Source organism: Zonotrichia albicollis, chromosome 4, assembly GCF_047830755.1.
Source record: "Zonotrichia albicollis isolate bZonAlb1 chromosome 4, bZonAlb1.hap1, whole genome shotgun sequence".
In the NCBI taxonomy this organism is placed as follows: Eukaryota; Metazoa; Chordata; class Aves; order Passeriformes; family Passerellidae; genus Zonotrichia; species Zonotrichia albicollis.
Genome location: NC_133822.1, coordinates 20050152 through 20076276, shown reverse-complemented (window position 1 = coordinate 20076276; position 26125 = coordinate 20050152). Strand labels below are relative to the sequence as shown.

The window sequence follows — 26125 nt, the reverse complement described above, 5'->3', positions numbered from 1 at the left end:
ATTAATTCTATTTGCTAACTACTACTGGGTTTTCTTGGCCTTCAGGTGAGCTGAGGAGTCTAGAGCAACCTTCATTCCAAACACATGGAATGCTTTCACAGCTCAGCAAGCACATGGCCTTTGGCTATCTCACTGTTATATCTGACAAACTGATCAGGGTGTGCTCATGAAACAGCTGGGAAGTTCTGTCAAGGAGGTTTGTCTCCTAAAAAAAAAAGGCTTAACCAACACTTTTATTCTCTCAAAGCCAAAAGCAGGTGTTAATGACAGGTACTAGTTTTCCCATATTATCCTTGTAGTTGCAGATGGCTGGTTTTTTAATTTTTGTTTTCCTTCCTGTCTTGCACTGGTACACCAAGCTGTGCGTAGTGAGAAAAGAGCTGTCATGGTCCACTTGGGCTTTACATGGGAAGATTTTTTTAACATTCTGACATAATTACATCTAATGAAGTCTGTCTTTGGTTTTTTTTGTCATGTGTACCACTTTTTAAAAGGCATTGTTTGAATAACAGGTGAGACAGAATGGTTTGACAAAAAGGAAAAAAAAGGATTTTCTCTTCATTCATAGTTCCTTACTACCCACAGAACTGTTAGCACATTTACATGTGAGCTTAAATTCAGAGTTATATGGGTAGTGAAATCTGCCTCAAAACAACTGCTTGAACTGGTAAGTAATCCTAATATTAATGAAAATGTTCTCAGAATCTTGTCTTACAATACAGTATTTTAAATATCCATATGTGTACATGTCTGGCATTAGTTGATCTTGTGTTATAAGAACCAGCTGAAGTTTATGATGTAACCATGTTAACACTTTTTAATAGCTTTTTGAGAACACAACACAATTGTGTTAATGATAATCAGTTAAAGACTCTATTTGTTCCAGATGTTACTTTTCTAGGCAAAAAAAAAAAAAAAATCTTCTATATCCCTGCTTAATATCAAGTAGTCAGAAAAGTCCTGATGTGAACCTAATCTCTTTCTTTAGATAACGTACTACCGAGCTATATCTTGAATTGGATATGTGAATACAATTGTGAAAGAAACATAGAAGCCTAGAAAATCTTGGTTTTTTTTTTTTTTTTTTCTGGCATGGATCTTTAGTTCCCAGTGGCCTCAAGTCCCACACCACAAAATCACTATAATTGGCATGGCTGGCAACTCCTTCTTTCATTGTCAAACAGATCTTTTACAGTAAATTTGAGCTAATACCAGAAGTATCAAAGGAGAAAAAAGAAAGCAAACCACACACAGATTCAAGTATACCATTAAATGACTGACTTTTGATAAACTGTAATATTAAAGTGACCTATATCAACAAAAAAAGACACATTTATTTATTAATTGCTTACATTTCCAAGTGTCATCCAAGATAAACTTGACATTTAATGCCTCATCAATAAGAAGGGTCCATTTTACTAAACTTATAATAAATAGACATGTCCAGGCTTGTTACTAATGTTAAATAAACATTTATCTTAAAGAATATATCTCCAGGAAAGAAAAGAATCTGCAAATTTGGAGGTGGGGAAGCATTATACATGTCAGTCTATGCTACAGTAGTAGCTGGAAATTATATTTATTTATTACAGTGTACTGCAAGAAATACCTTCTTCTAGGACTTTTCATTCCTGCATAAAATAGGAACAGGTAAGATGGCCCAGAAACATTTCTGCTCCAGGACAAATAAAGGAAGGAAGTTCACAATGGGTTCTAGATTCCCACAGTTCTGTACTTTTCTACATTTCTCCAGATCATCTCTGCAATGAAGATATCTCAGGGAAAGGACCTATACATGACCACAATGAACGTGTGACCACATGAGGTGACAACATGAGGTGACCACAGGACTTTCAGCCGTGCCATTCCCGTTCACAGGATGTCCTTGGCATGCAGTCAGCTCTTGTAAGGATGCTTCCTCCTTTCTTTGCTCTACACACTCAGGGATCCATCACCCTGCTTTTCCTAAAGGAGCCTTCTCATTGCTGCCCTTCAGCATTGCCACTGGCCTTTCTGTGACTGTGTTACTGGTCAGGGCATTGAAGAACAGCGAGGAAGGGAGCAGGAGGCTCCAGGGCAGCTGATTCTGCTGCCCAGAAGGAAAGCAGCATTATTTTTCCCTGGCACTGGTCATTCTTGCCCTGCTTTGTCAGCATCCCCAATGAGGTGACTACAAGGAATTTAGCTACAAGGAACAGGTGCCACGCATCTGCTGAGATTTCCTCCAATTTAGTCAAAAACAAAGGTATTGCCTGTGAAGCAGGTGAACTGGTAGTGTGGAGAGTGCTATAAGGATCACTCAGGACTATAGAGATCTTCAAAATGCTGTGCAAAGTGCATGGATTGCCACTGTTGATACAAATACAGGGAAGACCTTGACCTTGGTAGATACTGCTCTTGCAAGGTAAGGGAGATATACCATCTGTATTAACATATATTGGCCATTAGGCCAAAGTAATAGTGTCTTTGCAAACAGCAAAACCATTTTTTTTCTTTTGGTCAAATGTAAAAGTCACTTCTGTTTCTCAATTCCCCTTCTGTTTTACAATTTAAGATGATTTTATTAGCCTTACATGGATAAAAGAGTTGTAAAACATGAAAGACAGGCCTTTTTTTCTCAGTTGTTAAATACAAACACTCTTCCCCAAAAGGCATAAAATTATTTTTTCTAATACAGAGAGAATCTATATAAAAAGGCTACCCATATTAATCACAGTCAGATTAAGCACTGACTTTTTTTTTAGAAGCACTATATCATGTTTATGCCCTTGATGGGCTGCCTTATTTTGATGTTTTTATAGTGTTAGCAAATTTTGCAGTTCAGGGAAAACCAGAAAATTGAAATACCAGTCATGCAGTGACAAGGTTGTTTTTCTCCAAAGTATTTGAGAAAAAATTTCATCCCCTTACAACTGTATGTTTTTTTGAAAGAACAATGGGCAAAATTTGAGTGCCATTAGCCTTCTCTGTCATGCAGGCTGTTGAATTCTCCACTGAGTGTTCATTAAAAAATATCTGCTATCACATTTTCTGCATATGGCTGTGAATAGAATGTCCTGCATAGGAAACAGTGGCCATGTAGACAGGAGACATGTCCCACTGCATCCTCATGACTGTAGACCTGGATATCTGATTCCCTGAATTTCCCCTCCCAGGGAATGATGTACTCCACTTCCTCTTGCTTGTCCCAGATGTCGTGGTCACACCTTCTCTCCAAAGGGAAAAAAATGCCTGCCAGTGAGTTTGGTCTGTTCAGCACGGTTTTGGAAAGGACAAATCTTAGGAAGAGCTACAGGGGTTAATGAGTCTGACATGAGATGAGGGCAGGATGGGCAGTGCTGTGTTAGCCGTGATGTTTTGGAGTACTGGGGTGGGCTGGCAGGAATGCAGATCATCCAAGCTGTGTAAGGAATTCAGAACATGCTGGAGGAAAATTCTCTTAAGGTTTATTTCTTGACATTAATGCTGCAATGCTCTCAGTTTCACATAAAGGAGATGTGAAGCGCTAGACAATGTGGGCAGTCAGAGAGTCTGGTCTTGAGTGTGTTGCTGAAACTGCAACAAGGCAAGCTGTAACTGCAACACAGCAGTTGACTTGACTCGTTCTGGCCATGGCCCTGGCATGGGTGTTTTAACATGTGCCAAGCTGATTATAGTCTGCAGGAGACTATGTGCCAACTGAGAATTGCTGGAAGGCAGGCCAACATCAAAACAGTTAGAGGGTAAACTGCTTGTTGACTTTGTGAGTGACTTCTGGGAAGAGGGGCAGCCTCTGGCAGCCTCTGAAATTGCTGAGAATGGAAGGAAGTAGTGTCCTTGCAGAAATGCAGTTTAGGGTGGTTAGGAGAAAAAAAAATAACCCTTGAGCTTCTTTGAGACACGAGTTGTGGGAAAGATAAAGTGAGTGCATGGGCTCAGTGTGGGGGAAGGGAATGAAGAAACTTGCTGGGTTTGTTAGGAAATTGGTTCATTTTGCCTTGTTCACTCCAGTTCAGTCTGGAGGATTGGGACCCTATATCAGCCAGTGAAGTCAGGAAGGTTTGGGAAATATTGGTCCTTATTTGCCACAAAAGCCAAAAAGAGAATGTATATGAGTACAGGCTTTTAATAAAAATGGGCACACATCATGCAGATACCCTTGCACTTTACTCTTTCTGCTGGTAATAGCCTGACCAACACCCCTCAGTTTATCCTTTGCCAGTTTTCTTAATAGGGACTGAAATTCATAAGTCATAGCTGTGTTTCTTGGCTTTGGTCTGTGATTAAAATAATTGCAGATGGAGCAAGAGTGGATAGGTAAACTTGTGGCACTTAAATCCAGGCATTTATTCATGATAAATTGCATTTAGTTCATTAGATCAATCTCTCTGAGCATTTTTTCTTCTGCCCTCAATTCCCTGTATCGCTAGAACCAAAGGGAGTTGTAGTGTCTGCATGTTTTTAAAATAAACAGAAAAATCCTTGATGGTGCTGGACTAGATGTTCCTGATAACATGTTGCCAACAGAAAAGTTCTCATCCTTGAAGAAAGTTTTTCAAGTGGTCATGACACTCTCAATCGCGTAAGCCTCTCTTCAGAACAGACATTCGGTGCCCTCAAATGACTCTTCAGACTTGGCTCAGAAGCAGGCTGACACAAAAGGGGCTAATTAACACACACATTTTCATGTGGAGGAATCTGGTTTCCAAACAGATTTTTACCAGTAATATAGCTGACAAGCTGAATCTGCTAGGACTGTTTCTTCCGTCCAATTTGAATGAAAATGGGAACAAGGGATAGGAGAAAGACATTTCATTCCAGTGACGGTACAGACATGATGAATTCCTTTGAGACCAACTTGTGTCATGTTATATTTCTCTTAAATGGAGCAATGCACAAAATATAAGAGGCAACAAATTAAAATACAGATGTTGCATGTGCCATTTACATATCCACAGAAAATGTGGGTATGAACACTTCAGTAGTATGTATGCATTTATGGAGAAGAAACAGAACAGGGGTAGAAAGGCGGTTCCATGTTATAGCACTGGTACATTACAAACTCCATTTTTCACTTCTGCTATAGACTTCAGATCCCTTATAATGGTTGCAGCAGTATAGTCCTACTCTGCACAAAATATTTTAATACTGTCTGTGTGTCTGTACAGACAACTGTGACAGGACTTTGAGGAAAAAGGGTGCAATTAGTAGAACCCAAAATTCAAATGCTTCCTCTACTCCCTCACACTCCCCCAAAACCAATTAGGAGAACACATCCTTAATGTGCAGAGCCTTGGGCTCTTCTACTTACTTCATATTCTCTCTGCTCTACGTAGATTGATTCTGAATCAATTATTATTTTACCTTTATAGGAAATTATTCATATACCTCTCTCACACCACAGAAACAACTACCAGGTGTTGATAGCTAATTGTTCCAGACTAATCCACTGCCTGTAGCCCTGTATCTGGCAGAATGTTGTAGTGGCTTCTAGTAAAGGGCTCTGGAGGTATGAGGAGATTTTCACATGTTTTGGTGAAAATCACAAGGAGTCCATTGTAACATTGTGCCCTTTGGATTAAGATTAAAGAAATTACTTTTTTGTCAGTTTATCAAAGGAAAATTAAAGTTCCTTAGACATCAGTTACATTGAATCTGAGCCTTTAATCATACTGACAAGAAAAGATAGAGAATTTGAGCTAAAGAATGTGTTCATAGCCTTAATGTTGGATGGCTGGTATTTAACTCTGTGTAAACTACTGATTTTTACCAGGAAGAGTTTTAACTCACTCAAGTTATGTACTTCTGTATCATTTCAATTTAAAGCATTCTACCCCACATCACTCTATACATTTATGCCACATGGTAGACTGAATCACTCCAAAGACTATTAGATAAAATTCTGGAAATACTTAATTCACAAACCTGTTTGATTTGCATCCAGCAATACAAGGAACTCGAGCTGCAGTTTAGGGGAGGAAAAAGTTGTGATTCTCAATGACACTGCCTGGGCAGTCTTTATTCCACGTGAAACTCTATTTCCAGAATTACCATATATTAATATACTGAAAGCTGTTATAAATGGGTGCTGGACCAAATCCCAGAAAAACCTTTAGGAAATGCTTAATGAAAAAAAGTGTTGAACTTGAGGCTTATCTTTGAGAAAGTAAGAGAATGCTGAAAGGAAATTATATGTAAACAGAAAATGACCTGGTTAATACATGAATTACTATGCAGTTATTTCAGATTACAGGCTTTTCCATGTCTGACCAATAGAAAAATATACAAACAACTTATAATTCCAGAAAGAAAGCCTCCTGGACAAACAGCTGGGGGTAATTATGAGACCATGACCAAGCCATCAACAGTGTAGGTGTTACTTTCAGTTTGGAGCCAAAGGGAAAAGGAGGCAGTTTAAAAAGTGCCCTGGGGAGGAGTAGGATGGACCTGTAAATACAATAGCAAAGAGGGACCACTTAAAAAAGAGTAGTAGCAGTAGAGAGCATACAAGGAATAAAAAATATACATGTTCAAAAGAAAAACAGACTTTTAGAAGCAGAAAAGTGCAGAAATAGCTTAGGAGTTGTCCAAAGTCAAGCTGAATCACATGTTACAATCCCCCCACCCCCCAGCAAATCCTAAATAAAATATGTATCTAATTTTCTTTTCCTAGAGTGGGTTTGTGACACTCTTCTTCTTGTCCTATAGTTTCCTTTTTTCTACTTCTATATGATTTGCTGTACACCACAAGTTTTTTGATTCCTGTGCTATGTGCTAGTCTTCACTTTTATTGATATGCACTTTCTTGGGTTATTGGCATCCTTTAGCATTAATTCTCCTTTTCACTGCTATTTACTCACTCTACCATACTGAAGATTTGGGATAATGAACTTCATGAGGAATGAGGTATTACAAGAGACTTTTCTTAAAAAAGCTTTGCTTCTAATTAAACAATTTTTTTTTTTTTTTTTTTGCTATGAGGAATGCCCAATCATTGAATTCTATGGGTGTAACTTCTGCCATATAACATGAATAGATATTCACTGGAAGTCTAACATTGTGGACAAATACTTTCTGGACCAATATAGTAATCTACTTTACTTTTCTCGTGGCCTTCACTCAACAGAACAGTATTAATTTAGTATTGCTAAATGAGATGACTAGAAGTGTCAGTTCTACCATGACGTAAGATGCAGAAAGAGATTTATCAGTGTTGTTAAACTAGAAAGAGTAATTTTTCTTTCTGAACTCTTAAAAATGTAAGCAAGACTGACCAGTTCCAGCCCTTGGAGGAACTATGAGATGAAATTCAGTCTCTCATTCAGAGCCAAGGAAAATAATTATGACAGAAGGCCAGTATGCATTCATACAGAAGATAGGTAATGAGACTCAAAGAAGCCAAGTCCTGTCACTAAGTCTCATCTGAAACACCTGGTGCAAGCAGATAAGTAGTTCCCTAGTTTTGTTACAACTTGATTAAAGTACTGATGAATTTTTGGTTGACTTTTAATTATAGGCTTTCTGCTATGTGTTCTACCTTCAAGCTAGTTCAATTTTTTTCTATTTCATAAATTCCCTATTTGTATTTTGTAACTTGATTCTTGCCATTGGACCTACTGGTTAGTGCTCTGAAATACTGCTTTATATTTTGATTGACACTAAGAGACATCAGGTACATATGTAGGTTTTTAACAATTTTTTTAGCCAAAGTTCTTGTAGGAAGCACCATACAAACACCAGAAAATCTTTTTATTAAAAAAAAAAAAATCTTGAAAGCTGTTGAAAGAAAATGTTGAGCTACGAAAAACAAAAAAAAAAAAAAAAAGATGTAGCTCTAACTTGTTATGTTGGTGAGGACTGAGAGTGTATTCCACTGTTTGGGAGGTGTCAAGTTGAACATGGTCTCTTAACCACAGCCCTTTGTAGTGGCTGAGGTCTAAACTTGACCCAAGTGCATGTTTAGCCAGATGTCACTTGTGATTACAGGAATTTGGACTGATTTTCAACTGAACCACAAACCTGGATGAATGAATGTTGTTCCAGATGCATTATCTCATAATCCTAAAGAAAATAACATCTCAGATGAAAGGACTATAGAACTTTCCTTTGTATGAGCTTTGAAAGCTAAGGCTAATCCTGAGATCATTGAAAAGGTTTAACCTACCACTGCATGAAATTTTAGCCAAACAGAACTTAAGAGCTCTAATACTTTTAGAATCTCCTCTAATTAGTAAAAGAATATTCAAAATTAATTCAACTGGGAACAGTGATCTTAAAACTTACAACAATTTCCCACTTTAAAACATTTAAATGCATATTTTATGTGTTTGTTAGCTTACATTGTGCTAGTAAACATCTCAATCATGCATGGAATATGCTTCATTGTGGGGAATTCTCTACACATACTATTATGCAGAAAGATCCCAGAGATAATAAAATTCAATAACCATAGAATCTTTTGGGTTGGAAAAGATCTTTAAGAACTTTGAGTCCAACCATTAACCACTGTCAAGTCAAAATTTGTTGACATAATGATTTGCACTGAATATCCGGAGAAAAGGGGACTGTGAGAAGGACAGGAAATGTTTTGGGGAGTTTCAATCAATAAATAGCCACTGTACTGCTGCCTTTTTGCCCAGCCTGGAAATGAAACCTGAGGTAATTTTGGCAAGGAGGTAATATAAAAGAGGATATTTAATGAAGGCCTTCAGAGGCAGTTACGGAAAGATGCCCACCAAAGCCCACCCCTACAGGGATGAGGACACATTTATAGGTTTTAGTAAATTAGTGTAATTGATTAAAAAACACCAATTAGGAGGACAAGTAGTGATTAAATTCCCCCCGCAGGTCAAGCTTCTCCTCTGGAGCCTCCCTTCAGCACCAGTTGTACTTTGTCCATGAGGATGGATCTTCAAGAGTTGTTCTTGGTAGTTGTTCCCAGGTAGAACCAGGATAGCACTGGGGCTTTGTACCTTGAACCTCCCAGGGCTTGGAGCTCTGGAATTTGTTCTGTCCTTCTGCTTAGGAAAGGCCATGGAAAAGTACTGGGAAAACTAGCTACTAGTACAATGGGTGACAGAGTTAAATATGTACTTGTGAAGAGTACAGAGAACATGTAAAAGAAAAAGGCAAAACCCAAACAGCATCAGTACATTTCTGTTCATATATGTGTGTCTAAATACATGGTTAATATCATCAATCTTACACTTCTGTGCTTCAGAAGACACTCTAGGTCACTAGTTTAGTAACTGGCATTTAGCTTAAGACTTTGGATGAAATCTTCTCCCCCAAAAAATATTCCAGAAGACATGAAAATAAGCAGGGCTTTCAAACAGACATGTTAGACGTGTATGTTCAGTGCACAGCTGAAGGTTCACTGTAGTCAGTCCTCTGCCATCAACCTGGATTTCAAATCAAGTCATCGTATGTTAACATGCTGTCTTCTGTCAGCTGAGCTATTGCAAATCCAAGTGGGTCTTCTTAGCCTCTAGCCTGAGCAGAAATGAGTCTCAGTTTTAGTTGTTTTCATTGCAGACTGATCTAAGTCACAGTAATTTCCCGTTGTTTCTGGCAGAGTGAACTGGCAAACAAAGATCATGTGTTGTACAATAATTTGTCAAGCAACTTGATGGTGTGTCTGAGTCTATATTGAGATATTCTAAAAAAATGTAGGCCTGGTAAAACTTATAGAGCAAGCTGATTTGTATGCAGATGCAATAATTAACAAATGTAGACCCATTTTCTCAATGGCGGGACAATTTGTTAGATTACTGGCATAACAGAATTAAACCAAGGAAAATAACATGTATTTCCCTAAAAGACTGTGAGTATCATTGGTTGGTTTCTTGGGTGTGACCAGGAGTGGGTAAGAATTTTTGAACTCCAATTGCAGAAGCAGACAGAAAATGAATGCATATAGAGGTATGTGAAAGAGTGACATGGGCTTAACATGCAAGAATTGGAAATCGGTTATGCTGAAGATATTACTGTTAGTATCTTAGAAAAAGATATTTGGGTTTGCTCACAGGACATATGCCTTTCAGATGTATGTATTAAGCTAATGAGGAAGGATTAGGTATTAAGGATTAGGTACTAGGCAGCTAATTCATGCATGTTTGTGTGAAAAAAAAAAATTCTCTTAGCTCGAATTTGACACCTTGTTATAGATAAAGTGTGCGAGTGCATCTTTTTGATGCCAAACAGAAATCTCCAATAATGGCCAGCAATGTTATAATGAGCATCATAGATTTGAGTAGCTATTCCTTCCAAGTGTACCCTCTTGTAGGAGAGAGTCTGCTAACCTGATATTCAATTATTTCCTTCCCTTCTTTAACCTGCAGTAGCCAAGTAGGTCTCTTCTCATTAACTGTTTACACAGCTAATCCTTTCCCACCATGGACAATTTAAGATAAATGACACCTATTCAGTGAAATAGACTTTATTTTGCTTTTGTTTCATAATTTATTTAAACTCTGGTGATGGTCTTATCTTGGGAACAACAGGGGGAATAGGCAATTACTGGCTTTGCCAAGAATAGCTAGTGCAAGAATCACCTGAAGTAGATTTAAATTCTTTACCTGTGCAACATAAATCAGAAAACACAGCTGTCACACAATTCAAGGTTTGTTTTCCACATATACATATAAATTAGCAACAGGAATACTTTGATAGTGTTTTCTAAATGTGGTGTAACACTGCCAAGGAAATAATAATTTAAGAGTGCTGAGGTAGCCACCCAATGTCATTGCAAGGCTGCTCTAAAAAAATCTTTGGAAAGTCATGGCAGTTGGGCAAAACTTTCAAGGACTGGCAGACAGCAAAAACATTCTTGTCTTTGAGAAGGATGAAAAAAAAAGCAGCTGATATTGTTTATTTTGACTTTTATAAGGTTTTCAGCACTCCTATAATAGCTCTGATAATATCTGCATAGACAAACTGGTGAAGTTTGGATGACGTAGTGAGGTGGATTGACGACTGACTGAGCTGCTGGGATCAAAGGAAACCTGTACTGGAGGGTAGTCATTATTTAGGTGCTCCAAGACTGGGATAGTGGAGCTAAAACTGTTTAACATCTTCCCTTATGATCTGGATGAAGGGGCAGAGTGCACACACAGCAAGTTTGTGGATGATGCAAAATTAGAGTAATTAACACACTAAACGGTTGTGCTGCCTTTTAGAGACATCTTGGCAGGCTGGAGAAATGGGTCAACAGAAATCTCATTATTTATAACAAAGAGAAATGTAAAGTCCTGTACCTGTGAAGCTTCATGGTTTAGAAACAGCGTTCTCCAACTTAATTCTTCCCACTGAAAGCACTCCAAGACACGCACCTCTCATTTGCTCCTTGCAGCAGGTTGGAGAGGAGAACTGTAGGCACAAAAGGTAAAGCTCATGGGCTGCGGTGAGAACTATCTACTGGAAGCAGCAAGGAAATTATTAAATAGCAACAATGCTAGTGGCAGAGAGTAGAAGAAAAGAAAATGTTATTGCTCGCTGTGGTAACACCAATCCACAGGCAATTCCAGATGGCTCCTGCTGCCACGCTCCCCCTCGGCTCCCTCTGGCCCTCCCAGGCCTACCACACAGCCCCCTCTGCCATGCTTTACCCCACTGGAAGGAGCCCCTCCTCCCCAGAAGATATTCCCTTTCCCACCTGGGGTGGTTTGGAATAACCACTGGGTCCTGGACATTCCCTCTCCTGCAAAATACGGCACTGTCCTGGCTGGACCCAGAACAAAGGAATAGCTCCATTCACCAACACAGGCTGGGGACCAACCAGTTGGAAATCAGCTTTCCAGAATAGAATTTTGTGCCCTGAGGATTCTGATGGACAAGTGGACTATGAGTTAAGATTGTGACCTTGTGGCAAAGGAGGCCTGCCATGTTCTGGGCTGTATTAGCCAAATAATTTCCAGAGGATGGAGAGAAGTGACCCTTCCCCTTTTTCCACTCCAGTCATGAACTCCCCTATATACAGAAAGGATACTGTTGTACATGCTGGTAAAGGGCATGGGGACAATTTAGGGGCTGGAGCATTTGACATGTTGATGACAGAGAACTAGAATTGGTAAGCATAGAGAAGCCTTAGAGGGATATTTTCTAAGTGGAAAAGGGGGAGAAGGAGAGAGAACAAAGTTGGGCTCTTCTCACTGATATCCTATTAAAAGATATGAAGCAATGGAAACAAACTGAAACACAATACACTTAGGTAAAATAAGAGAAAGGTTTTCAGTGTGAGTGTATTCAAAGGCTGGAAGAAGCTGCCCACAGAGATTGCAGAGTCTCTGTTCTTGGAACAGAGTACCGAACAAGGAGCATTAGTTGACACTACTCAAACCAAAAGGGTGGTGTGTAAGGGGAGAACAGCTGATATTTCTAGATTTTTTTTTTTATTGATAGACAATATCCAGAGGTTGCTTCCAGTCCCAATTATCCTCTCATTCTGTGAAATGACTTTCAAGAACTACACTGTCCCCACACTCTTCACAAACTACGAAGTCTAGGATATCAGAGTACCACTGACATGATTTAGGTGACCAAAACTGTCAGAAAATCACAAGAATTTAACTTTGACCTTTTCAATGAGGTTGTGACAAGTTGGTTGTGCACACAGGTAGCAGAGAAGTATGGCCAGGGTGGTTCTTTGGAAGAAGCCCATTGAGTTTCCACTTCTAGAGAAAGTTTTGACAGTTGTCCTGACATTCAGTTGTTTACAGAAAACCATACGCACGACATGCAAAGCAGAAGTCTGAACCAGTTGAGCATTCTTCACTTTTCATGAGACTACATACCTACAGAAAAGTAAACCACACATATTGACTTATTAATAAGGTGGAGAATATTTTGTCTCTTAATAAATAAGGCTTCTGCTAAAGTAACACCTCCAATTCACTGTGAAATACCCTAGGGAGTATTTCAGAAATTGAATAGAGCTACATTTCTAGCTCTCAGTATTAACTTATTTGGGATAACATTTTTTTCTTGTATGGAGGCAAATAGCTGGGTAAAGTATACTATTATTACTAATTTAGCTCAAGTCACAATTATGATGTTCAAAACTAGACAGTACTTCTACAAATATCTTGCTTTTTTTGCCGTCTGAAGTTTTATATGTTTTAACTTTTGCAGTAAATGTGTCACTCATCCAGAAGCTTTATCCAAAAGTCAAAGTTGGCACACACTCCATTATACCAAATAATACCAAATAATGAAGAAGAATGGAGACTGATTATTAATGCAAAATGGCTTGAATAAGCAAATGAATAGAATGACAAAAATAGATTAAATAATTGAGTCTCAGAAAGGATGTTAAAATGTACATCTTACATAAATCAAAAATGAAGTGTGTACGACACAGAATGAGTCATCCTGTGAATAAGAAGAAGATGAATTCAAATGTTATTTGCCAGTAGTAATAGATGGTACCACTCTGGTTCTGTCAATCTGCTAAATAATAAAGATGGACCTCATACAGGAAGTCAGTAGGAGTTTTGCTTGGCTAAGGAATGTAGCATAGAGCACTAGGAAAGTAATGAATTTAAATATGAAATATCTGTTGTGTTGCCCTACATTCTAATCCTGTCTCCAGTGAATCAACTAGCTAAATAATTATTAGCATCACTGAGAACAGGGAAGGACCCCCCTCCTCTGGTAAAAATTAATTTATTTGTTAGATAGAAAGTAAAATTTAAATTAATCTGCAAATAGCCCATAAAATGTAACTTTTTATCAGAATAGTAAAATCTTAACAGATTGTTTTAGTAATGCCCATCAGTGAAGGACAAGGTAGAAATGCTGTTCATTTTAGAGCCAGTAGAAATTTAAATTTTTATCATATGCCAGAGGATACATGAGAAAAATGGTAAACCTATAGAACTAGAGTCTTTTAAGCATTAGCATTTAAATAATATGACATTATCAAATCTGAATTATAGAAATACGTATTACTACATCAGCATTGAATATTTCATTATTGGATTAGAAAATGTAAGTTTAATATCAAATGGCATTTCCACATGAATTTCTATGCATAAAATATCGCAGATGAAGCTTGAAAGTTGCTATTGTTTTTAGCCATGTCCAGATTGGATCAGTTTTTAAAAGCCTTCTTCTTTGCTCTACATATTAGGTTGACAAAAAGCAGGACAATGACTGCTATTTTATTGCTTGTACTAATTTGAATTCTCAAGTTTTAGTTTGTCACTGCTAAAGAGAAAGTAAAAGAAGAAGATATAGTGGCATGGTTTTAGTGCACTAAGAATAGGAAAAAAATAAAGAAGTAAAAAAAAGGCTTGAGAGACAGAGGGGAAATAAACTTGGCAAAAAAAATCCTGAAGTGCAGGAAGGTCAGAACAGGAGAGAAAGCTTGGAGGAGACAGATGTGCTTGGGAACAAAAAGGGTAAATGCAATTTCTGGAGTAGAGCGAAGCCTTGGACTCATTAAAGCAGAGAAAAACAATCAAGAAGGAGACTTTGGGGAGCAAAGAGAGCAATCACACCTTGGAAGGAAAAAGAGAAAGAAACTGGGAAGTGGGCCTGAAAGAGGAGAGCAGGGGAGAATTGAGAAATGAGGTTTTGGGAGAAGAGATAGGGCTTGGTTAGGATGGAGTTAAGCAAAAAATATTGCTAAAGGCTCCAGCTCTCTGAAATGTCAGCCAAGGTGGCTGTCTGTAAATCTCTGGGTTTATTTATTTGTCTTGCCACAATATATAAAGGAATTTATTTAGTTAGTGAAATGCATTTTTCTTGCATTCTGCAGAGCCTATTCTCCCTTTGGTGTACATGCTAACAGGAGATTGTTGAATAAATTGATGGGAGAACAGATGTCTTTGAGTAGTTTTCCATTGGCAATTTATTCTTGCTATTTAGAATTTTTAAGAATATGCAAACTTTTGGAAAAGTTTTCATAGAATGTGCCTAATTCATGCAGGCTAGAAACTTAAAATTTTGTACTTAATTGTGAAATACGCAGGGCTGACAAATGGCTGGATGATATAACCCTGAATCACTTAATCACTTAATCACATGGTTAGATTGCCAGTGATGTTATTGCACCAGAAAGTGCTCCCCTAAGTGAAATACAGTTGTACACTGTATTCCAAAGGCTATCTTGGACAGTGAATTAAGTAGTCTGGGTGATTAAAGGATTTGGTGAATGCTGGAATAGATTAATCAGTCTCTGATTATGGATGGCACTCTTTACTTAAGAGAAGTAAAGAAGTTATGGAAGAAAAAAAAAAAGGCCTTCTGTTAGCAGTATAGTTCTTCCATTTAATGTATGAAGTTTCATAGAATTTTTCCAATTATATGATCAGATATGTCACATTAGGAAAAGAGTCTGCTTCCTTTGCTCATAACAATTAATATGTCACTTTTCAGGTGGAATACCTGAAGGCAGCAGAAGGCCTTGAAAAGTAATGTACTGTTCTTCCTACAAGGATGAAGAGTAGGTAAGGAGTTTAAAAGTTTCTTTCAGTATTTTAATTTCTTTTCACTGTATATCAGCTCAATGCTTTGAAAAGCTTCCTTCCTTGTTTAATCTGATTGTTGGCTTACAACACTGAGCTGCAAACCGAGCTAAACCAAAGCAACCTAAACCCCAATGAATTTGCAGTGCCTCAGCTACTAATGTCCACATTTTGCCACAGGTTTCATAATTAATTAAGTACATAGGAATGTGTTTGTACCTGTTGGAAAATCGATAGCTGATCTACTCTGAAGACAAAAATGAGCAACGCAAAATGTATTCGCAGCAACTACCAAAAATACTATTTGTCTTCTAGTATGATGTGCCATTTGTTTAATTCTGGATTAGGATATTAAGAATCAAATATTAAAGACTTATTGTACTTGGGGAACATATCTGGTTTGGGATCCTGATGGTCTAATTCTGTTCAATTTATTTATAAAAATATACATTATACATGTATATATAAAGTTTTCCCTCATTGAGTGACTGATGCACGCATGCATAAATTAGTCTAAAAAGAAGGCAGATGGGTTACACAAATTCTTTGGGTTGTTGTGATGTGGGTAGAGTGGACAAACCAGTCCTGAAAACTAGAAAGATAAGAGTTCTCTGCCATGTCATTGAGGAGAGGAAAGGACAGACTTAGAGATGTTAAATGCAGGAATTGTCAGGTTGCATGTGTTGAGCCAGCTGCTGTGAACAGAGTGGTTCCTGGCATCTGGTGTGAATCATCTGCTGGTGGCTGCTACATGGACCCACAATCATCATATCAGAAAGAGGGAAACTTCGTCTGGAGCCCATTTGAATGCTGCCTGTTACAAAGGGTCTTTGTCTGTAGCAGGGATTGCAACCCAGGATGAATAGAATTCTGAACTATTCATTTAAATCTTTGCTGCAGGAAATATTATTTTCCTTATTTTGACTGGTCTGGAAAAGGTGTATGCCATCCTTGTTTTGAATTTTGTCACTTTGGGGTACCCATCTCAAAACCAGCTTTTGTCAGATGTGGCTGATGCACAAAAGAGGTTGGTATCACAGGACTTGCCTTGCAGCTGACCCTGTGACACTGCACCCACAGCCTCCCACGGAGATCTGAGTGAGAGCTAGAGCCCCAACAGCTCAGAGATTCCTGCCAACTTGCATCAAGTTTACATTAAAACAAGAAACAAAACAAAAAAAATTAAACATTTCAAATGGAGAAACATTTTTTGAATTAAGATTTATTGCTTGGTTTCATAATCTGTTACTTGACAGCAGCTGGCTATACAAAGTGTGGAGTCTATTGGATTAGTTTATATAACAGATGGTTCTGTTTTCAAATTTACTCCAAATGTTCAGATGCTTTAGTAAATTAATATTTCCCATCTGATAATAGCTCATGGATTCAGCTTTAATCTTTGGTCTTTCAAAAAAAAAAAAAAAGAATTAATAAAGACCACTGGGAATCATTGACACTCAATTTGAAAATGATAGCCTGGGGAGTGGCAGGGCTGGGGCAAAATGCATAAGAAATTGCAGTAAGAGTATTGTTCTGAGGTTTAAGTTAAAATCATAGTGTATGCAGTGTTAGTGTGTACTTCTCAAAATATTTTTATTGGAAATTTTGAGACCTGTTTAATGTCTTAATTGTGTACGTTTTATAAAAATCAGTCTCGAAAGAACATAAAGCAAGACCAGGACAATAAATTCATTAAGCTTCATGAAAGCTCTGTGAAGTGGGTAAGATTAGCATGGTAGTACAACATCCTATTGCAATATAATAATTATAATGAATGGTTCATCCCATATATATTTTTTTAAATCATAGGAAGAAAAAGAAAAAAAGAAATCCAAGACAGCTTTTAAACACCTGCAGGCAGTACAGTGTTGTCTGTTTCTTACTCAGTAGACATATGGAGATGTTCTATGTCTGCATGTCAACCTTATATCAACTTTCAACAATTTTTTTTTTGTCTCAACTGACACCTTAAAAAACCTTACTAAAGGATGTGAACAAAATAGGACCTGCAAACAGTGAAGATGCTGGTCCAACATAAATTTACTTTCTGTATATAGATATGACATAATACCAGTTTATATTGCATAGCACTTTTAATTAGGCAGCCTGCTTCTTCTACAGAACTCTAGCGTCATTAATGACTATGACAAATGGTGCTCATTGAAAATTGGTCTTTATTTGGCAGTTCTTCACAGTCTCATTTTTCAATATATGACTGCATAAATTATTTATTATGTGCCATCCAAACCCTATCCTGAAAATAGAAATTTTACAGAAATATTTCTACTGGGCTCATGCATTAGTGCCTGTGGATCAGTTCAAAGAGAGTTTGTGACTGTAGACAGGATTTCAGAACCCTGGAGTTACATGCCCAAACTCCACATGTGATCTAAGGGAAGGGTAAAGATATTTCAGAGGGCTATGTGGATTGACTCCCAGGTTGAGTAGACACATAGAGAGTTACTGAAAAGGAAAAGTGCACTTAAAATCTTTCCACTGTAAAAATCTTAAAAATCTTACTCAAGAGTAAGAGATCACATCTTGCACTTTGGACAGAAGTCTACCCCTCATCTTTGGTGAAGTATCTAAGTTCTTGCTTTCAATAAAGAGCAGGGAACATTATTATTTCAGAATTTGACTAGAGGAGGAGGCAGGAAAGGATTTGAGGTTACTCTTACTTTGTTATAGGTTGTGCAACAGTTTGCTGGTTAAGCATTCACCTGACATTTTAGAAATCCAGGTTTCATTATTTTCAATCTCACTCTGATATAGGAATAAAAAGTTTGCTCAACTGCCATTCCACTGTGTACTAAAACAAGTTCTACTCAATAAGGCAAGAAAGAAGACAAGGTGAACCAATATTTCTTAATTTAACAGCTAGGGCATGCAGTTGAGAATGAAGGAGGAAATGAGTGAGTAGCTGCTACTCAAAATAGGGAATATCTATTTTGTTGCTTTTCCCTATGAGGAGTCCTTAAAAAAAGATGAAAAACCTACAATGGAGTGTGGGGCTTTCTGATCCAGTCCTGCTGTTGTCTGGAGTCTAAACTTGTCCAGAAAGTTTATGAACACCATCCTTTCACGTTGTGGCAGAATTTCAAAAGGAACCAGTGTTTTTACCCTCCCTTCCTTGCATTCCCCAAAGTCTATTGTGTGGAAGTTTTGAGTATGACTCACCTCAGAAGAAAGGGAAAATTGAGACCTCCTACATCCCTAAGGGATGGCATATTGACTAGACTGTTGCCTAACAGGAGGCACCACCTTCTTGGTCAGCCAGGTTTTAACAGAAATCAGTGGGAGTAAGTTTTTCAATAGATAAAAATGTGAGTTTCTAGAGCCAAATTAGGCTAAGGAAAGCATGTTGGATTGAATAGGCCCTGTTTATAGTGACATACCCCTCAGTGAATAATCAGAAGTATAATTTTAGGCTCTTGTTACACTGTGAGGTGATTGAGAGTCTTATGGAGATGAAGTGTTTCCAAGATTGGGTTGAAACAGAAAGGTGTTATAGGAGCTCAGAAAGATTTCCTCTTAGTGACAGTCCTGTCCACTATGGACTCTTTTTATCACAGAACCATGACACACTGCAGATAAAACAGTGAAAGAACATGAAGCGGCCAGGCTGACAGCTTAGATGACATTATAAGAACATTGTAAATGGAGAGTAGATCTCATCCTGAGGCCTCTTGATCTCAGTTACAGGAGTGAGAGCTCAGTACACTTGCTGTGTGGTTTCATATAAAGTTTTCCCTCGTTGAGTGTCCCATTGACACACACATGCATAAATTAGTCTAAAAAGAAGGCAAATGGGCTGCACAAATTCTTTTGGGTTTTGTGATGTGGGTAGAGTGGACAAAGAGCAACCATGTTGTCCACTTCAGAAAATTTCAGATTCTTTGACTTTCCCAGCAGCACCTAAGAGCTGCACCTAGGAGCTGAGGCAGAATCAATTTACCCAAGGGAAACTTTAGCTACTCTAGCCTTGAGGAGATCCCTCTGCCTCCTGCGTGTTTCAGTCTCAATGTTAGGTTTTATGGCAAAACTCGGGTAGATATCCCCCTTCAAAGACAGCCTTGAGCACCATGCACTAAATTAGACCTGGCTTCACTTGAAGAACCACATTGTGTGGATCTTTGGTTGCATCTGCGTGTGTACGAGAGACGCATATCACAGCTTCCTAAAGCAGTTTGTAATGCAGGAACACAGGAACAAAAATCAGACCAAAACCCCACAGGACATTGAATCCTGCCATATATGGTGGATCCTCAGTGGGTCTGGATTCTTGGACACAACTGCTTAGCACTTGAGCTGACAAAGTAATCTGTAGTGGCAGAAGGCTTTTCTCTTCCACTAGGGGGGAATGGATACACATACTTTGCTGGTGAGTTAACAAATCTTTGCTAGCTCATGAACAAATTATGGGACTTGGGGGTAGTTAGTTAACTGGCCCTAAGGCAAGGATTAAGGAAGTCATAGCCTAAAAATAGTACCACACCCCAGGAATGATGCTTTGTTTCATTTTATCTGTCTGTATTTTGAAATGCTTAGGTCAATTTTTTTTTTTTTTCCTGTGACTAAGAGGGGAAAAAGATGAAAAAAGTATGACTTTAAGGAGAACACCATGTATTGCAAGATGCACAGTAAAAGTGTATGGATAGGTGAAGCAGATAGATAACTTTTTGGTGATTGGAAGCTGGGTTCTCAGTTCAAAAGCCCTGAGCTGCCCTCACCATAGACACCAGTTCCTGTGCTGCACACAATGGCCCAAAACTCCCTGGGTCCATTCACTGCAGTCACTCGCAGCTGAGAGGGCAAACCATCCCAGCTGTTTCTACATCCAATTACTGTGAGCAAAGGTGAACTTGACACTTAGAGACCTTTCCAAAACCCAAAACTGACGTGAAGATCCCAGTTCTGGAATCCTTGGTGGTTGAAGTTGGGAGAGCTTTTGAGTTTGGGTCTCAGAGGCCCTCACTCCTGTGGTGTGCCGAGGGCCCCTGGCTTCCCAACAGCCTTATAGATGGAACCTCTTCTGACTGTGTCTCCTTGGACCTCAGTTACTGCTCCCAGCTTTTAATTTCTCCATGTGTGTTTGTTCATCTATTAATGCCAGTGGGAATGCCCTGTGGGAATGAATTTTCATTCACTGTGGGTCTCTCCAGTTCCCACTGTAGTCAACAAGTGCTTTGCTATTGACTTCCATGCAAACAAGATCTGGCCTTTCCTATTTTTTCTCTCTTCATCCACCCACATCTGTCATCTATCTATTCTTCTGTTGTTGCTCTAGACTTTTTATTTTTTTTTAAATTCTGTGTCCAATATTATAAACGTCACATTTTTTTTAATATTTCTCTGGCCCCTTTATGCACTGTAATCTGAACTCTTCGCTCTAAACCTCCCTAACTTTTCACACACCCATTCCCTTGTCCCTCTTTCGTTTTGTTTCTTTTCCAGCCTTTTGCTTTCCTAGTTTAACCTCTCTGACTGACTTAGGAAACAGAAAAATAAACAAAAGTACTAAGACTTTCATACAGTAGCTGCGTGAGGTGGTGCTTTGAATTCATCAAAGGGTATTTGTTTTTCAAATTTTAATAGCCTGGGTAGGAATCTGTCATGGTTTGAGCCTGGCACAGAGCCAGTGCCCCCCATGAAAATGCCCTCACCCTGGTGTCTGCTGTGAGATGTGACCAGGAATAAGCAAAACAGGCTTTAGCTTAAACATAAAGAACACTTTATTACCTAAACTACAGGAAAATAGGGAAAGACCATAAGGAAAAGAAAAAAATTGAAAACCTTACAAAAACCACTTTCCTCCTCCCCACTACCTGACTTTCCCAATCCGATACATTCTCCCAAAACACCCAACTGCCCAGCCTGGCACCACACTTTAGTATACTCAAACTTCAGTTCATGAAGAGGAGAGGAGTCCTTCTTGTTCCATAGGCTTCCCCTGGAAACACACTGAAACCTCGTGTGCTTCCCTGTCACTTCGGCACCGCCCGGAAAAAAATCCTTTTGCCGCTTGTGACATCTTCCTTCCATGCCCAGTGCTCTCACCACTGACGCATGGACCAGAGCTGCTTTTGGGGTTGTCTTTCAAGGATGCCTTGTCTCACTCCAAAAAGGCACAGTCTCTGCTTTGGGACATCTGTCCCCCCCATATTTTTCCAACCCCCTGGGGCTGGGGGTCCTCACGATGAACCCTCCTGGTTCTGAGGCACTGCCTCCCCCTAAATGCAGTCTCTGTGTCACAGGAACAACTGAGTCCATGGCCACAAGAAAAGTCCAGCCAAAAGGCCACTCCAAATCATCTCTCCCCATTCAATCATCTCCACATTCTTCGGGCCAGGTCCTTGTCTCATCTCATCTCTTATCTCCCTTCTTATTCAGCTTCGAGGAGGATTAGCATTTTTGCAAGGCCCCAATCATGAAAGAAAGGGGTTAAAACTTTCAGTCTGCGGCACTCCCACACACGCTGCCCACACGCTGCCGCTCCGGCCGGGCACTCTTCCTCCCCCCCTTCTGCTATCACATTCGGTGTCGCCGGCTCTCTCTCTCTCTCCCTCCTGGGGGGAAGATGGCTGCCCGAGGGCTGACTCTCTGGGATCTTTCCACCCTTCCATCCTCGAGGCCTCCTCACCTCCCATCTCTGTCCAGGCCCAGGGCCTACCACGTGGCTGCTCCTCCCCCGCCCAGCAGCAGCGGTCTGGACGGGGGGAGAGATCTGACCTCTTCGCGCGACGTCCCAAGAGAGCTTCCCAGGGCCGAAGCTCTGCTTTTTAACCCCTGTGTATTCTCGGAGGTGTGTCCAAACCCCACTGGCTACACCAGGTGCCAGTCTCAAACTCAAAACCTTCATTGGTTTGACCACAGCTTCCCAGAATTCCCACTTCTTCCTGGTCAAACCACCACAGAATCTTGTTCATTATTAATCTGTGTTAGAATTGTAATGAAACACTGTGGTGGTGGTAATTAAATTTCAAGACAGATGCTTCATAAATAAAGAAGCATTTCATAAATATCAAATTATGCCACTATCCTAGCATGTGCAGGTTCTCTGTCATTACAGAGATGTGATAATTATCTCTGGTTATTCATTGCAATTTGAGAATGGATAAAGAATAGAAAATGTAGGCATGAAGGAGGGAAATACCTGAGGCACTGTGTTTGTACCTTAGATATTTTATATGTGAGTTTTAGAGGGTTTTGCCTTTTTTAATTCAGCACTCATTTCAGCATAGAAAATTAATATGTAGTTAAGTAGTACCTGTCTTCAGCAGTACATTTAACTGCATGTTTCACTAACTGCTGGATAATCCTTTTTCGTGCACCAGACTCTCTCTTAACACTACTCTATTCCCACTGGTGCTTTCATAGATATGGCAAACTTGAAAACTTATTTCTTTGGGTTTTAAAAATCTCTTGAAGTGAGACTGACAGGCCTCACGGGTAGTTTCCAAGGTCCTCCTTCTTGCCCTTCTTGAAAACTGGGACAATGTTTGCCAACTTCCAGTGAGCTGGGACCTCTCTGGATTCCCAAGACTGCTCAAAAATCATGGAGAGATGTTTTACAATTACTAAAGTGTTGCAGTGAGGTCCATTTTGTGAATTGGAGGGAAGTTTCATTTGTGCACCACTGGTGCACACACATTCCTCTAGCATATTTGCATATAACTATGCAGTAGAGCCTTGTATTGTATCCACGTTAATATTTTGTGTGTGCAGAGGTGTGCTTCGTTGTGTAATTCCAAATCATATGCTAAAGTCCAGTCAGCACCTTTGTAGATTTAAATGCAAATCAAGTAGTTCTGGCATTTAATTTTTATTAATCGCAAGTACCCTAAACTTTCTCAGAGTCTGATCTTTTCATCCTAAGCTTATTTGATCTTCATCCAAGTAACCAGCATGATTCAGTATTCTCCCAGGATATAATATTATAGTTTGCAAAGTGATTGTTAAATGCATTAATAATTTCAATGGGATCATTAATAACATCTCTTGTCAGCGACCTAGCTTGGATAATAACTTTCTTGTGACTTGCATGAAATAAATTTTTTTTCTGGGGGGAAGGGTATCCTTTTCCAGAGGTTTCTAGATGTCTTTTAGTTGTTTTCCAGTGGCTGAAATAGCTTTTAACAGTGGTATGTCTTGAGGTTTATGCACTCATTTCTAAGAAAACGTGACAATTGGTTAACCAATCATTCCTCTGTAGTTGTCCCAATTGCTTAACCTAACAACTCCACCAATATTTTCTGTAAATAACATCAATTATACGTATTTTTCATAATAATGTCTTGTTGTTGCAGAATAATTTAAGGCAGCTAATGTCTATTGACAGAAATCACTAATCTAATAAAATAGTATGGCAAAGGCATGTCTTGTGGACTGAAAATTAATTTGGCAGAATTACAAGAGCAATGTGTTATCATTGCTGGTATTTTCATATCAAGATAGACTCTGATATGCAATAGGTAGCTCTCTGGCTGTTGGCATATTGCAAAGAAACCCAAAATGCAATGTAACTTGGAGAGAGTCCGTAATCATCATCATCTCCCCATTTACCCCTGCCAGTCTGATAGATTGCTGTGTGGCAGCATTCATCTTGCAGATCACCATATCCTCCTTGAATGACAGCAATCTATCCCTGTGCATCTCCACCACATTCCCTAGATTGCTGTCTCTTGTTTACTCTCTGTGGAATAAAACAAGTACAACTACTTGCTGCCCACAGTTCAAGCAAGGATCCCCCTTGCTTACCTACCTTGCTATGATGTGTAGCAATGGAATCTGGGGCCAAGGCGTTGTCCTTTATCAAAGGAAATAAATCAATACAGATTGTGGAAAAAACAATATATCCTGCTAAAACAATGAGAGGGAAATCCCTGACAAATATTGATATAGCTCACCAGCAACCAGTTTGGTAAGTTGTCTCTGGGCACTGTCTGGTGTGAGCAAGCCAGGTTTCACTGTCTTAGGAAAATGAAAAAGTCCTTAGGTAGGTCTGCTTGTAAGTGGCCTTCACTGAAACTTATTCTGGTTACTCTTCTGTCTTTTTCCATCTGATGTGTCAGTGTTGTACAGCTGAAGAGCAAGATTTATTATATATTATCAGCAGCAGTCCCACCTTTGAGTTTTTTGCACATATATTGAAATGGCAAGAAGGGTCCATAGCTGTAAACTACAATGGTTACTGAGGTTGGTGTTCTTTGAACAGTGAATACAAGTGCAAGATTATTTATTTACTGTCCCATCCCTGTCAGTGTTCAAAGCCAGGCTGGATGGAGCTGTGAGCAACCTGGTCTAGTGGAAGGTGTCCCTGTCTATGGCAGGGGGTTTGGAACTAGACCATCTGTCTAGTTGGTTGGCCTTCCAACCCAAACCTTTCTATAGTTCTATGTCTTCTGTCTTTCTAAACCTAGAAATTTTAAATAACATTTTTCAGAAGCATACTGTTATAATTGCACTTTTGGAGGGTTATCTTGGATATATTATTCTTCAGTCAATTCCCTAGGTCAGCTTAGATCCTCCCACAAAACATCTTCATCTAAAGTCAGGAACCAGTGGGTGCAAGTGAGCTGGTGGTAGCAGCTGGGAAATGCAGGCATTCCCACAATGACCATGTCATTGTGTGCATTGGCATAAGCAGCACTCTTGGACATTTGCCCTCTTGTTCTTACCCTCTTTCCTTACCTTTCCCAGAAAACAAAAAACTCACTTAGTAGTGGTTGCTTTACTCTTCAGAATCATTTCATTGAAGTAATGCCTAAACAAAACATAGAGGTACACAGTTAGCTAGAGACAGAATTTTCCAGTAAACTCCAGCTCAGACAATGATTAGTAGAGTGGAAAGAAGGATATTCAATCTGGCCTTGTTTTATAGTCCCTATAGGTGTTATTTATTATCAAGGTACTAAATAAGATGTTAATCAAGCGTAGTACTGTCAGTTCTGTGGAGTTTTGTATCCTGTAACTGATTCTTCTTGGCATGAAAGCAAACTGGGTAAATATTTATCTCTTCTATTCAGATGAGGGGCTGAAACTTATGTTAGCATTACAGAATCATAGAAATTAAAGATGGAAAAATTTTATTAGATCATCTACAGTAGTAGTTCATCATCTTGCCAATACAAGCATTTTACTATAGAACAATGACTCCTTGCCCAAAGCCGCAGAGAGAATCAGTGTCAGAGCCAGGATTAAAACTCAAGGAGTTTCTGGCTCCCTGTTCTCCACTCAGACGGCGAGAGCATTCTGCAGAAAAGCTAGATTGTCCAAACATTAACAAAAAACAGCAGGGATGATTTGATTAATTCAGATTTGTTGCTAAAAGGCCTGTAGTGTTTTTGATTAGCTCTTGGACCCTCATCAGGCTTAGAGGGGTGTGTGTGGTAAATTTCCTTTTACCAGTTTGGTACCTACAAGATCCTGAAGTGATATGTATTCTTGAGTAACATGCAATTAAAAAACTGCTTCCAGAAAATCCCTATGAATCTAGGGATCAGTATCTTTATGATAAATAGGTCAGACTTAATCCTGTAAGCTCTTGAAGATAAGGGCTATGTTTTCAGTAGCCCACACAGTGCTTTACTGGACACTCTGAAAAGTACTGTGATATGTATTAATAATAATAAATATTTATTTATTGGACATGAGAGCTTAAGTTAGAAGTTATTTCTGAG

General features: G+C 39.0%; 1 long non-coding RNA gene across 1 annotated transcript in view; it reads left to right on the top strand.

Moving 5' to 3' along the window:
- The first annotated feature begins 1756 nt into the window (after window positions 1-1756).
- The window catches only part of LOC141728920 (uncharacterized), a 37588-nt gene continuing 13219 nt past the window's right edge, over window positions 1757-26125 (top strand). Inside the window, exons 1-2 of the long non-coding RNA XR_012580171.1 lie at window positions 1757-1905; window positions 15358-15428. This is a non-coding gene — a long non-coding RNA (uncharacterized LOC141728920). The remainder of the gene's footprint in view (window positions 1906-15357; window positions 15429-26125) is intronic.